The sequence below is a fragment of the Cucumis melo genome, chromosome 5, assembly GCF_025177605.1.
Source record: "Cucumis melo cultivar AY chromosome 5, USDA_Cmelo_AY_1.0, whole genome shotgun sequence".
Classification (NCBI taxonomy): Eukaryota; Viridiplantae; Streptophyta; class Magnoliopsida; order Cucurbitales; family Cucurbitaceae; genus Cucumis; species Cucumis melo.
In genome coordinates, this window is record NC_066861.1 from 10,359,116 (window position 1) to 10,372,352 (window position 13,237).

At 36.1% G+C, this 13,237-nt stretch overlaps 1 long non-coding RNA gene across 1 annotated transcript; it reads right to left on the bottom strand.

Moving 5' to 3' along the window:
- Nucleotides 1-8,304: 8,304 nt before the first annotated feature.
- On the bottom strand, nt 8,305-10,255 carry LOC127149350 (uncharacterized). Its single transcript, XR_007820847.1, has 5 exons — nt 9,976-10,255; nt 9,582-9,860; nt 9,405-9,476; nt 9,276-9,325; nt 8,305-8,370 (listed from the first exon to the last, which is right to left on the bottom strand). It is a non-coding gene; the product is annotated as an uncharacterized LOC127149350 (long non-coding RNA).
- Nucleotides 10,256-13,237: the final 2,982 nt, after the last annotated feature.

The following is a 13,237-nucleotide window of genomic DNA, read 5'->3' on the forward strand; positions in this document are numbered from 1 at the left end:
AGGAAAATGTGGAAAATAAAGGTACTAGTAACAAAGTAGGCATTCTCATAATCTGATTTCAGGATATCTACAACCTCATCAACTCCTTGAACTACAAACTCCTCTTCCTAATTGTCCCTAATTCCATCAACTCTGCAGCACAGACACGGACCAAACAAAATCAAATTCATATCTCTCGCTCGCATATTCAAATTAAGCAAACATCTGAAGAAATTAGAAAAAAAATCTTTTCCCTCATAATACGAAGCGAACGTGGATATCAAGAACGAAATTACCTCTTACTGATTGGAGAAGAGAAAAGCCTAAGAAGCTTTCCATCCTGCCAATAGTAGAACGATGCCATTAGAGGGGCATGGAAGGGAAATCAAGAATAGGAACTAAAAAAAATATTCTAGTTTAAAAACATCACAAGGGACTTACAGCCCAATTAGGCAGTAATGCATATATAATCATCATATATAATCAAAGCACTTCAATTGTAATATGAACCCTCCAACCAACCTATAATAGCTAAGACAATAATGCAATTCACTTTCTCAATGTACATAGATAGGGGCAAATAGAAGCAAAACAAGAGTTGTCCTATTGAGGTATCTTCTTGAGTTGTCCTACACAATCGAATTACAAAAGAACTACAAAATATACTATATGTCATAGAACTCTAAAAATTCGAGAGATAGAAATTTTCTCACTCCATAGGTTGAGACTCTGCTAATCACTCAAATGTTTGACCTATGTTGAACATCAGTAATAAAGTTATAGTAATGCTCATAATTTTAATTTAATAAAAAAAAAGAAAAAAAAACAACACATAAATTTTGAACTTAAGCAATGGAGAATATATATCTAAAAATTTGTCTAAATGTAGCTCTCTAAGGTTGAAAGTTTAATTCTTGACTATCGGTTAGAAAAAAAAATTCAAAACATTACAAAAGATACCAAATATCTAAATTATAGTATCTAACATAATAAAAAAACAAATAATAACGTCTTACTAAAAAGATAGGTACAAATTTGTAAGAAAACTAAAAAATAGGTAATTAGTTACCTGTGTTAGCACTAATTTGGTTTATAAATTTGATGAGATGAAATTTAAACTTAAGGAAAGATAAATTTAATATAATATCAACAAAATTTTCAATTTTAATTCTTTAAACTGTCACTAAATTTTGCAGAACATTATTTCTCAGCTCTTAAACGTGTAATATAACACTTCATTACATATAGATTCTCGATTATTCCCTTTCGATAAAGTTCAAAATGGAGCGAATGTTGAATGATTAAAAGTTGATAATATTTTGAAAGTTTAGTAAAAACAACAACCATTTAGGATACAAGTGGTTAATTTAAAAGAAATTTCTAACCAAGTTCCTAATGATCTTTTAATGAATTAAACCAATATGTCGCAAACAAATGAAATAAAAGTATAGCTTAAGCTTGTATTTTACTCACCTTGAGACCTAAAAATAATGTAGTGATAATCTTTCTAAGTTTTTGACAAAAATTGCTCATAAGTTATACTAAAATATGAAAGAAATGGTTGCAACAGACCATCGTTCAAACAGAATGCCCATATATAATGTCCATCTAACCGTCAGAGACTGAGTTTTAAGGTTAAGGAATGTATAAATTTGTAATGGTGGTGAGGCTCTCACCATTTCCTAGAGAGAAACACAAGTTTAATAAAATGAAGGCTTAAAAGACTAAAATGTAGGCCCCAATTCTTCTCAAGTCAACCAGATGCTACTTCTTCCGTTAACTCAACGGCCTTGAGTGCATCCCTTCTATTGCAAAATTGTAAATTCCATAGATACTTGTCACCGTATAAAAAATCTAGCCATTGTAAAAACCAACTAAATGCAAAACAAGAGTAGTCATGGACTTGTTCACCATGTTTCATTTGAAGAAACGAAATTAACTGCACATAATCATTGCCCATGAAAACATTTTACATGATGCTTATCTATAAAAGTCACCATAGCATTAAACGAAAGAACTTGCTGCCAAATAAACCAACTGCCAAAAACTTAATTTCGTTCAGGTCCATTGCATAAAATCTAAAAAATGATAGTTTTATAAGCATTGACTTTCGATAACGAACCAAAGAAATGAACAATGAGACAAGCATGAATGAAGTTTGTTCTTTAGAATTTAAAAAACAAAAGTGAGAAGAATGGAAGATGTTACATGTTTCTTTGTATGTTTCTTTGTCTGCCATTAATGTCACTGCACAATTTCATTACTGCTTGAGAATCTTGGCAGCAATTTTTAAAATCTAACAACTAAACTCCAAAAAATGCTTAAAGGCCCTACACATCATCAAAGTTTAAAATCTCACCGTTAATTTTTCATTCTTTTTTTCTCGAAGCTTCCTCCCATAGCCATGAAATCTCCCTTGGCTTGATTTCCTAATTCTAATGAACAAAAATCAATTAAAAATCAACTAAATGCTTCGTTGAGGCATTTCATCAAACACATTGTAAGCTACCAAAATGCTTCACCACATAGCTAACAATATATTTCACAAAACCATCAATATACCTTTAAAGAATCACAAAATAGTTAAAATATGTTTTTAAGTTACGATACCTTTAAAGAATCAAAAACATTGTAAGTCGCGTATCTTTATCTTTCGAGAATATCAGTTCATTAGCTATTCTTTAGCTATTCTTTTGGACTATTTGAAATGCAATGAGTTAAACTTCAAAGCTACAGGCACTAAGTTAAACTTGACAAATAGCATAGCAAAATGGTAATGGAATAGCATGAACATTTTATATAAGTTCCACCACATTGAGACCCCCCAACATAACTTTCTATCAACATAATGAAATATAAACATAACGAAATCTTGAAGTGAAATCGCACATACTCCAAAGAAACCCCATTAATGAAGAACCAAATCATGCAAAACGAAATCATATAAAATAAAAAAGAACAACATCAAAACAAAAACATCAGGAATCTCTAAAATAAACAAATCCCACAAAGAATGTGTGGATGAAAAAGCAAATTCTCCAAAGTGGAACCAAATTGAAAAGGTGGGAATAGGAACACAAGAAACAGAGCAGAAAGTTAATACCTAGGAGAATAGATAAATGGAGAGAGAAAAAAAAAATCAAGAACTCAATGCCGACGATATGGGTCTCCTCGCCATGGTCTCCGTTGCCGAGAAGAAAGGACGTGGAGATGGAAAAAATGGGGTTAAGGTTGGGGTTTTCATCATGTGTCATTCGTCGTTCGTGAGGGGAGGGATTTTGAAGAAGAAAAGTGAGAGATTTTGCATTTTCTTTATTTTTTTTATTTTAATGAAAAAATATTTAATTAATTTTTTTAATGCCCTTACATATTATAACAGCAAATACATGTCATGTATTTGGGCATTTCGAAATTACCGTCTTTTCCCGCCAAAAATCCGCTTTTTGACATTTGATGATAGTTATTTGTTTCATCTTTTCAATTTGGGATGGAACCAACTGTCATACGTATGAGAAACTACCCTTAGAGGCTTAATGCATTTCCCTCTTCTTCCATTTGTAAATTTTCATATTGTATTTGTAATTTGAACATCATGGTCGAAAGGCCTAAATTTTAATTCTAAATACAATTTCCTTCTATTTTCATTCTTCCATTTCTTTATCTATTCATGTTATTGCTTCAAGGTAAAAAGGAAAAATGACGTGAGGTGTCATCAATGTTAGAGAATTTGAATGTCTATGTTAGTTGTCTTGTTAAGTTAAGTGTTGTAATCAATACCTTATTAGTTAGTATGGAATTAGAAAAACAGAGATAGTGGTCTATCACTGCCTATCAAGAATAGACAACACGCAAATATATGTATTCAATTAACATTGTATTGAATTAGAATTATTTGTTACAATGGAATCAATTAGACAGTGATAGTGTTACATTCTATCTCTGTCTATCCTAGATAGAAAGTGATAGTATTCTATCACTGTCTATCTGGAACAAGCAAAGATAGCGGCCTATCACTATCTATTCAGAATAGATTGTGATATTAGACAAATATATGTGTTCAATTAGTATTGTATTGTATTAGAATTATTTGTTAGAATGGAAACATATAGACAAAGATAGAACAGGGATAGTGTTTTATCTTCGTCTATCTCAGATAGACAATAATGAGAGTGATAGAACACTGTCTATATGGAATAGATAGAAATGGACAACTATCTTAGTCTATCCTAGAGGGAAGAAGAAAGCAGAGATGAAAATGAAAAAGTGTAAAGGTTAATCACGTGGAATTGCAAAGGCATTTTTGTAATTGTACACGTTTGGGCCTAGGCTTTTGTTGGGCTCTTAAAATGATATATAGAATGTAATTATTTTAATAAATTGTTGCAGTTTTAAAAACCCATTAAATTATTATTATTTATTTTATCAAATAAATAAAGTAACTCCCAACTCTCTTACGTGGGAGTTACTAAAATACGTGGGATACTTATTCCTCTCCCATTTTTCTTTCTGTGTATACATGCTAAAAAAGTCGACAGGGAAGGGGATGTGGTAACTTGACACGATTTCATCCTTTCAGATGTGAAAAAAAATATGAGTGATCTCAAATATTCTTATAAAAATTTAAATTTTAGTTCCCAAAAACTAAAATCGAAAGTTTCCAAGTGGTGGTAACCCAATGTTGACATTTTATAGATATAGAGACCTCGATGAGTGTAATTATTCCTTTTTCTCTATGATTATTAACATGCTTAGCTTTTAGGTTACAGTAGTTTAGTTTTGTAATTTTTTCCAATTTTTCTAAATCACAATTAAATTTGAGTTTATTGGTTCTAATAATTACTTTCACTGCAAATGACTCTTATCCCTTCCATTGGTATCAAAGTCATCTCAAATTTTAATTAGGAATTTAGAAATTTTCATTGGTTTATGATGGGTTCTACATTATGAATATGGGATTTGCAATTGCATTATGAATATGGGATTTGCAATTGGATGTTTACTTAAAAATTAATCATAGATTTACAATTTTTATTTGATCAATTGTAAAGATCCTACAACGTTTTTGGGATTTTAGTTTGTAAATCTTATAATTTAGAGTCCAAAATTGGATTCAAGGTGTTTTTCTGAGAGAAATGGTACCAATTTCGCCAAAACCAAACCACTAAAAGGCCTTCAATTCGGCACTGCACAGAAATCGAGATAAAAAATCATGTGATGCAAGGTTAAAGGAGAAGGATTAATCAACAGGTACCAGAGGGAGTTGGCCCGAACTCGGCTTGGCTCAAACTTCACAGCTTCCTTACAGCTCGCCGTTGGCTCCAATTTGACTTGATTTAGCATCTAGCACACGATTCGGCTTAAGTTCGACTTAGTTAGAAGTTTAAGATATTTGACTTGCACATGACCCAATATTATTTTCATCTTTGGATTGGTCAGTCAATTTATGGAACCACCTTGCAACTACTCATTTGAAAGGGGAAAAAATAATTTTGCTTTACCTCAAAGGTAAGCTTGATTGTATTATGGGTTATTTTGTTATTCATCTATGAATTCAAGTTTGAAGGCTATTGTGATAGTAACTAGGTTGGAGATACTAATATTTGAAAGATCATGCTAGTGAATATGTTTTCTTCGTTGTAACATTGCATTTAGTTAGAGTTATAAGAAACAACTTATTGTAACATTATCCACTTGTGAAGCAGAATATGTTGTTTTGCTGCAGCTTAGTTTGGTTGAAATCTTTGCTTGGAGATTTCAAAAAGCATGTTTAACGAAAAATGTTGAAAATTAAATAAACATGTTTAAAGTAAATTATTTGTTATAGATAAATTAAGGAGAGAGTTGAGAAAGTTAATGAGAGTTAATTAAGTTTGTTAAATTGATGGGACCAATAAAATGTTGTATTTGGGAGTTTAGTACATTAATAAATTAAATATGGGATTTATGAAATTTTTGTATAGTGAAAATTATAGACTTAGATTATCTAATAAATATGATTGATATGTTGTATTAAAAAAGTAATCAAGTATGAAGTAGAATTTTTTTTTTTTTTTTTTTTTCCTCAATACAGTTGATATGATCGGAGCACCAAGAAGGGATAGATATGAATTCTTTTTCATATTTATAATATATAATATATGATGAAAAAGAGAACAGAGGACGAAGCGAAAATAATATGCAGATTCAAATTCTGAAATACGAGTTTATTTAATACCACTAAATCCTTGAGAGGGATCTTTGTGGGTCAACTTGGAAAAACATTTTTATGCAATGAAATTAAAAGAGGAAAGAAAAGAAGAAAATAAAAAGTTGAAAAAGAAAAGGAAGGGGAAAAAAAAAAAGCATCGGATGCAACGTGTACAAAATTCCCATCTTTGTCTCTCTCCCCTTATTCAGCTACCCTGTAAAGATAATACTCCCCCTTTCAAAAGAGGAGCAAAATCATTTTCTCCAGATCTTTTGCAACCCAAAATCTTTATTCCAAATTTCCAATATCATACACACACACACTAAATAAATTAAAAGTTAAATAATAATATGTTTATTCTCCTTTTTTTTTTCTTTTTTTGGTCCTTAAAATATATTTTTCAATTGAATTATTTTAGTCAATTATTTAATAGATGAATGGTATAATTTGATGGTGGCTAAAATGGAAGTGATGCTAGTTTCAAATATTGTCAGGGTTGTTTCTTAAAAGATAAGAACATACAAAAAAGATAACCAAAGATTATTGAGTACATAATAAACAACAACAATGATCAGTTAACATGAACTTTACTTGATACTTAGTTATGTGGACTTGCATATAAAATTATATGTGCCAAAGTATATTATCAAATTAGCTTTATGATTTTTATTAAATTACAATACAAAGTTTAATGATAACGACACATAAATTAATAGGTACAGAAATTTGACTAATCTTTGATATACATTAGTTAAGTTGTTAAGTCTACCATCCATCAATAAGTCAAGAATTTAATCCTTCCATCTTTAATAATATTGATTAACTATAATAAAGATATTTATAAAAGTAATTAAGATCCTTCTATTCTCATGCATCAATCATAGATTTGTTTGTTAGCATAATATTATATATCAACTTGAAGGAATGAAACAATTGTTCGAGGATTCGTACGTTAAAATTTTACCTTCATATTAGTTTAAAACCTAAAAAATGAAACCATTAATTATGAAAACAATACTTCACATATTATTTTAAGATGGGGTTAGGGAATAGAATAAACATATATATTTCTTTATTAGGTGCATGCCCACGACCTTTAAACTTTGGTTTTCTCTTCTTTTCTTTTCTTTTTTTTTTTTTATTTTCATTATTACAATTAAAATAATTGCTGATTAAACAAATCTTAAATGTTTTAAAATTGTATATCATTTGCTACTCCGCAAGAATATAATTAAAATAATATTCAAAAAGTTTTTATACTTATACTTAAGCTTTTGAATTGGAAATATTTTTTGGCCTTTTAAGCATTTCTTTGAATGCTAACTGGTGACCACAACTCAAGCACCTAGCTAACATATTTTCATTATCTTTTAAGTGCAAGTCAAGTAGAAAAAATTATAATTATATATAATTACCCCATTTAGTTAATCTTATTTCAATTGTGTTTTTAGGATATGAAGATAAGATAACATAATTTAACTAGTATACTATTTGTATTAGGAATATTGGAGTTAGAGATTCAACTCTCTCACTAACCCACACAATTAATTCAATACATCTGCGCAGAAAAGTAATAATAACAATAAATGAAGCAACCATCTTAGTTAATTTGTTTTATTTTAATATTAACATAAATATTACAAATATATGTGTCTAACTATTTAAAATGTTAATTAACTATAAATATAAACAAATTAGTTTTCTGATAAACATTTCTCTAAAAAAATTAGAGCATATTTTCTTTGGATGAATGATTTTATGTAATTATATTGAATTTTTTTAAAAAAGAAAAATTTTAATAAATAAAAAGTAGTTAAAAATTGGATTACTAAAACCTATCCGGACATAAAATAAGTTTTAGATCATTTTCAGATCACTGTCAAACAAAATGTAACGACCCAAACTTTTCCGGACTAAGCTGAGGTCACTACCAAATATCAAAACTCGACCATTCAACATAAAATTTAAAACGGACCAGATACGATTCATTAAAACGTTATAAACCTTACAAAAGACAGTTTCGGGCCCTATTTTAAATAATTCAAAAAAAATCACAAAATAAAATGTCAAGTCACCAGTCCAAAATCACAGTCAAAATATTCCGACAAAATACATAGCGGAAGCGAAAGAAAATCAGACGCGTCCATATGGCCTTCACGCATCCTTCCTGCCTCTCGTCGGTCTGCCCCTCGCTGTACCCCTACCTGAAAGGTTAAAGAAGAGAAAGGGTGAGTATAAACATACCCAGTAAGGGACCCACTACTGGGCCCGTTAGGGAACAACAGTTAACTTCCTATTCGGGGGTACCCTACATAACAGTCTAGTGGTTTCGTAGAACGCACATATCAGTCTAGTGCTCCCGAAGGATGCACATATCAGTCTAGTGCTACCGAAGGATGCACATATCAGTCTAGTGCTCCCGAAGGATGCACATATCAGTCTAGTGCTCCCGAAGGATACACATATCAGTCTAGTGCTCCCGAAGGATACACATATCAGTCTAGTGCTCCCGAAGGATACACATATCAGTCTAGTGCTCCCGAAGGATACACATATCAGTCTAGTGCCCCCGAAGGATACACATATCAGTCTAGTGCCCCCGAAGGATGCACATATCCGTAAGGCACACTACCCCATAGATGAAGCTAACCGTTACCCCTCAGTCCAAACTAACTGTCTACATCAGCCACATCCCAACGACATTCATATCACAGTCCCACCATAGGCTTTGTCAGTCAGATAGTATAGGTTTAAACATCTACACCCTCAGTTGCTTTATGCATTACCGATTCGCGCACCAATAGGGAAACCCTAGGTCCAATCGACTAACCAACCAAAACCGGACTCACTGTCCTTCCCCGTCCAAATTCCATGAAGCACATCCAGACCAGTGTTTAATACATACTAAACCGTAACTTTAAGGTCCATCAACATATAATTTCAATCCACAAATAGCAGTCACAGTATATTTTCATCAGACAAAATATAATATCAGTACTTAACAGTCAACACGCATACAGATATTCAGTACAGTCACTAACGTGTAATCCCCTGTGGATTACTACGGTTTTAACCTGGACTCGGGGTCCAGTAGTAGGAAAACCCTTACCTGAAATTCGGTTATGCCCCTCGATCGAAATCTACGCTCAACAGATCCACCTAACGAAACACGAGGTTTTAGTTGATGACTTTAGTAGCAGTTGTTTTAAAAGGTCAGAAGCGCTAACCGCTGACTTACCCAAGGAAAGGAAACTATCTCCAACCAGGCCTGCCGCGGAACCCGAGAACTTAAGCGTCAACTCTGTACTACCTTCAAGGGAGAAAAGTAGGGCCACATCTTAATCCAACATTCAAACTCGAATCGGACAAGGTAACATTAGGGAATTCATCAAAACAATCCTTACCGAAGACTCACCGTGAACCGAAGTGGAGGAAAGAAGGCTTAGGTGGCTCGGCTCGGCTCGGCTCAGCTCGGCTCGGCTCAGCTCGGCTCGGCTCGGCTTGGTTCGGCTCGCGGCTCGGCTCACTCGGCTTGCGGCTCGGCTTGGTTCGGCTCGTGGCTCGGCTCACGGCTCGGCTTGGTTCGGCTCGCGGCTCGGCTCACTCGGCTCGTGGCTCGGCTTGGTTCGGCTGGCGGCTCGGCTCACTCGGCTCGCGGCTCGGCTTGGTTCGGCTCGCGGCTCGGCTCACTCGGCTCGCGGCTCGGCTTGGTTCGGCTGGCGGCTCGGCTCACTCGGCTCGCGGCTTGCTCGGCTCGCTCGGCTCGCGGCTTGCTCGGCTCGCTCGGCTCGCGGCTCGGCTCACTCGACTCGCGGCTCGGCTTGGTTCGGCTGGCGGCTCGGCTCGCTCGGCTCGCGGCTTGCTCGGCTCGCTCGGCTCGGCTCACTCGAATCGGATCCGTGGCTCGGGTCGGGTTGCTCGAATCGGATCCGTGGCTCGGGTCTGGTTTCACGACCACCTTGGCTGCGCGCGACGACGGACAACTTCAACACGGTGATGGCGGCGACGGCGCTCCCCTCTGTGTTCTGCCGGCGTCGGAAACAAGAGATGAGAACGGAGAGGCTGCCGACGGTTGGAAGCGAGTCGGGATTGGATGGAGGCCGCGGCGAACGTTGGTGGCTGGCGGCTACCCCACAGATGAAGACGGAGACGACGACGAAGATGGGGACGGAGATGAAGAGAAAAACGGAGATGGAAGAGAAAGAGAAAAACGGAGGCGGACGAGAGACGGTGGGGCGCGGCGTCGGGGAGGAAGAAGAAATGGATGGCGGCGGCTGCGGGAGAACGCGAAACGGAGGGGGAGGGGCGTGCGCGCATTAGGGTTTTGATTTTTTTTAAAAAAAAATTATTATATATATATATATATATATATATATATATATATATATATAAATCTTAAATAATATATAATATTAATAATTTAAATTAAATAATAATATATATATAAAAATATAAATAATAATAATAATAATAAAGTAATAATAATAATATATTTATAATATTAATATTAAATAAATAATAATTTATTTTATTGTTTTAGAAATATCACTATTTTTATAATATTAATTTATAATAATATTTAAAATGTTAATATTATAACAATTAAAATAAATATTAATAATAATAATAACATCAATATTATACCATTATTATATCAATTTGCACTTTAAATAAAACGAGAAAAATTTTACCTTAAAAATTTCGGAACGTTACATTCTTCCCTCCTTAGGGAACTTTCGTCCTCGAAAGTTTTATTCCTCGAACAGCTCGGGATAACGAGATCTCATGACATCTTCTCGCTCCCACGTAGCCTCTTCTATCCGGTGATTCCGCCATAAGACTTTAACCAGAGGGATTTCCTTATTCCTCAATGCTTTCACCTCTCTAGCCAGTATCTCAACGGGTTGTTCAACATAGCTCAAGTTTTCATCAATCTCTAGTGGCTCGTAATCCACTACATGGGATGGATCTGGCACGTACTTCCTCAACATAGAAACGTGAAACACATCATGGACTGTCGAGAGTGATGGAGGCAACGCCAAGCGATAAGCTACAGGGCCAATCCGCTCCAGAATCTCAAATGGCCCAACAAAACGGGGACTCAACTTTCCCCTCCTTTCAAAACGCAAGACACCTTTCATAGGTGCTACCTTTAAGAACACCTTATCCCCTATCTCAAACTCAAGGTCCTTCCGCCTCACATCTGCATAACTCTTCTGTCTACTCTGAGCGGTATGCATGCGTGATCTAATCTTCTGAATTGCTTCGTTAGTAGACTGAACTAACTCAGGACCCATCAATCTCTGCTCACCTACCTCACCCCAGCAAACCGGGGATCTACAACATCTGCCGTACAGGGCCTCAAACGGTGCCATGCCAATAGTAGCCTGATAACTGTTATTATAAGCAAATTCCATCAAATGTAAGTGGGAGTCCCAGCTACCTGGAAATTCCAATGCACACGCCCGTAACATATCCTCTAAAACCTGGTTCAGACGCTCAGTCTGACCGTCAGTCTGTGGATGGAAGGCCGTACTAAAGTCCAACCTCGTGCCCATAGCAGTCTGCAAACCCTTCCAAAATTTGGAAGTGAAACGGGCATCTCTATCAGAAACAATCGACACTGGCACTCCATGTAATCTCACTATCTCAGACATGTACAACTGTGCCCACTTACTAGCAGTATAGGTGGATTTACCCGGAACGAAATGCGCTGATTTAGTAAGTCTGTCCACCACAACCCAGATCACTGTAAAACCCCTCAGAGTTCTCGGTAGCCCTGTAATGAAATCCATGGACACGTTCTCCCACTTCCATTCCGGTATACTCAAAGGCTGTAATAAACCCGCTGGTTTCTGCCTTGGTGCCTTAACCTGCTGACACACCAAGCATCTACTAACAAATTCTGCTACTTCTCTCTTCATGTTACGCCACCAATAAACCCGCTTTAGGTCCTGATACATCTTCGTACTACCTGGGTGCATGGAAAATGGGGAACTGTGCGCCTCAGATAATAATTCTGTCTTAACCGCACTATCTGACGGAACACAGAGGCGTCTCTCAAACAACAGTCCACCATCAGAGGATAATGAGAACTCAACCGCTTGCCCTGCCTCTGCTAGGCCACGTTTCTCAACCAGATAAGGATCGTTACTCTGAGCATCAATGATCCTTTGCCTCAAAGTCGGCTGTACCGTCAACTGGGCTAACTGCATAGTAACTGCCCCCACTGACACTGCAATCTCAGCCCGCTCGAGATCCCGATGCAATGGGGCCTGCCGGGTAATAAGTGCTGCTGAATGTGACACTTTCCTACTAAGAGCATCGGCTACCACATTTGCCTTGCCTGGATGATACAGTATCTCACAATCGTAATCCTTCACTAACTCAAGCCACCTTCGCTGTCTCATATTCAATTCTTTCTGAGTAAAGAAGTATTTCAAGCTCTTCTGATCTGTGAATATCTGTATCTTTTCACCATATAAATAATGCCTCCATATCTTCAAAGCAAAAACCACTGCTGCCAACTCTAGATCATGTGTAGGGTAGTTCTGCTCATGACTCTTCAACTGACGAGACGCATAAGCGACCACCTTACCCTGCTGCATCAAAACACAACCCAGACCCTTCTTGGAAGCATCACTATAAATCACGAAACTGCCAGAACCATCGGGTACAGTAAGAACCGGTGCGGTAACTAGCTTCTGTTTAAGGGTCTGGAAACTGTCCTCACATGCCTTGCTCCAAACAAAAGGAACTCCCTTTCTGGTCAACTGAGTAAGAGGAGTAGCTATACGAGAAAAGTTCTCCACAAACCGTCGATAATAGCCTGCTAAACCCAGAAAGCTACGAACCTCACTGACTGTGGAAGGTCGGGTCCAACCGGTGACTGCCTCTATCTTAGCTGGATCTACAGAGACTCCAACCTTAGAAACCACGTGGCCCAGAAAGGACACCTGCTTCAGCCAAAACTCACACTTCGAGAACTTTGCGTATAATTTATTATCCCGAAGTGTTTGCAAAACCATACGTAAATGCTCCTCGTGTTCGGCCTCCGTCTTGGAGTATATC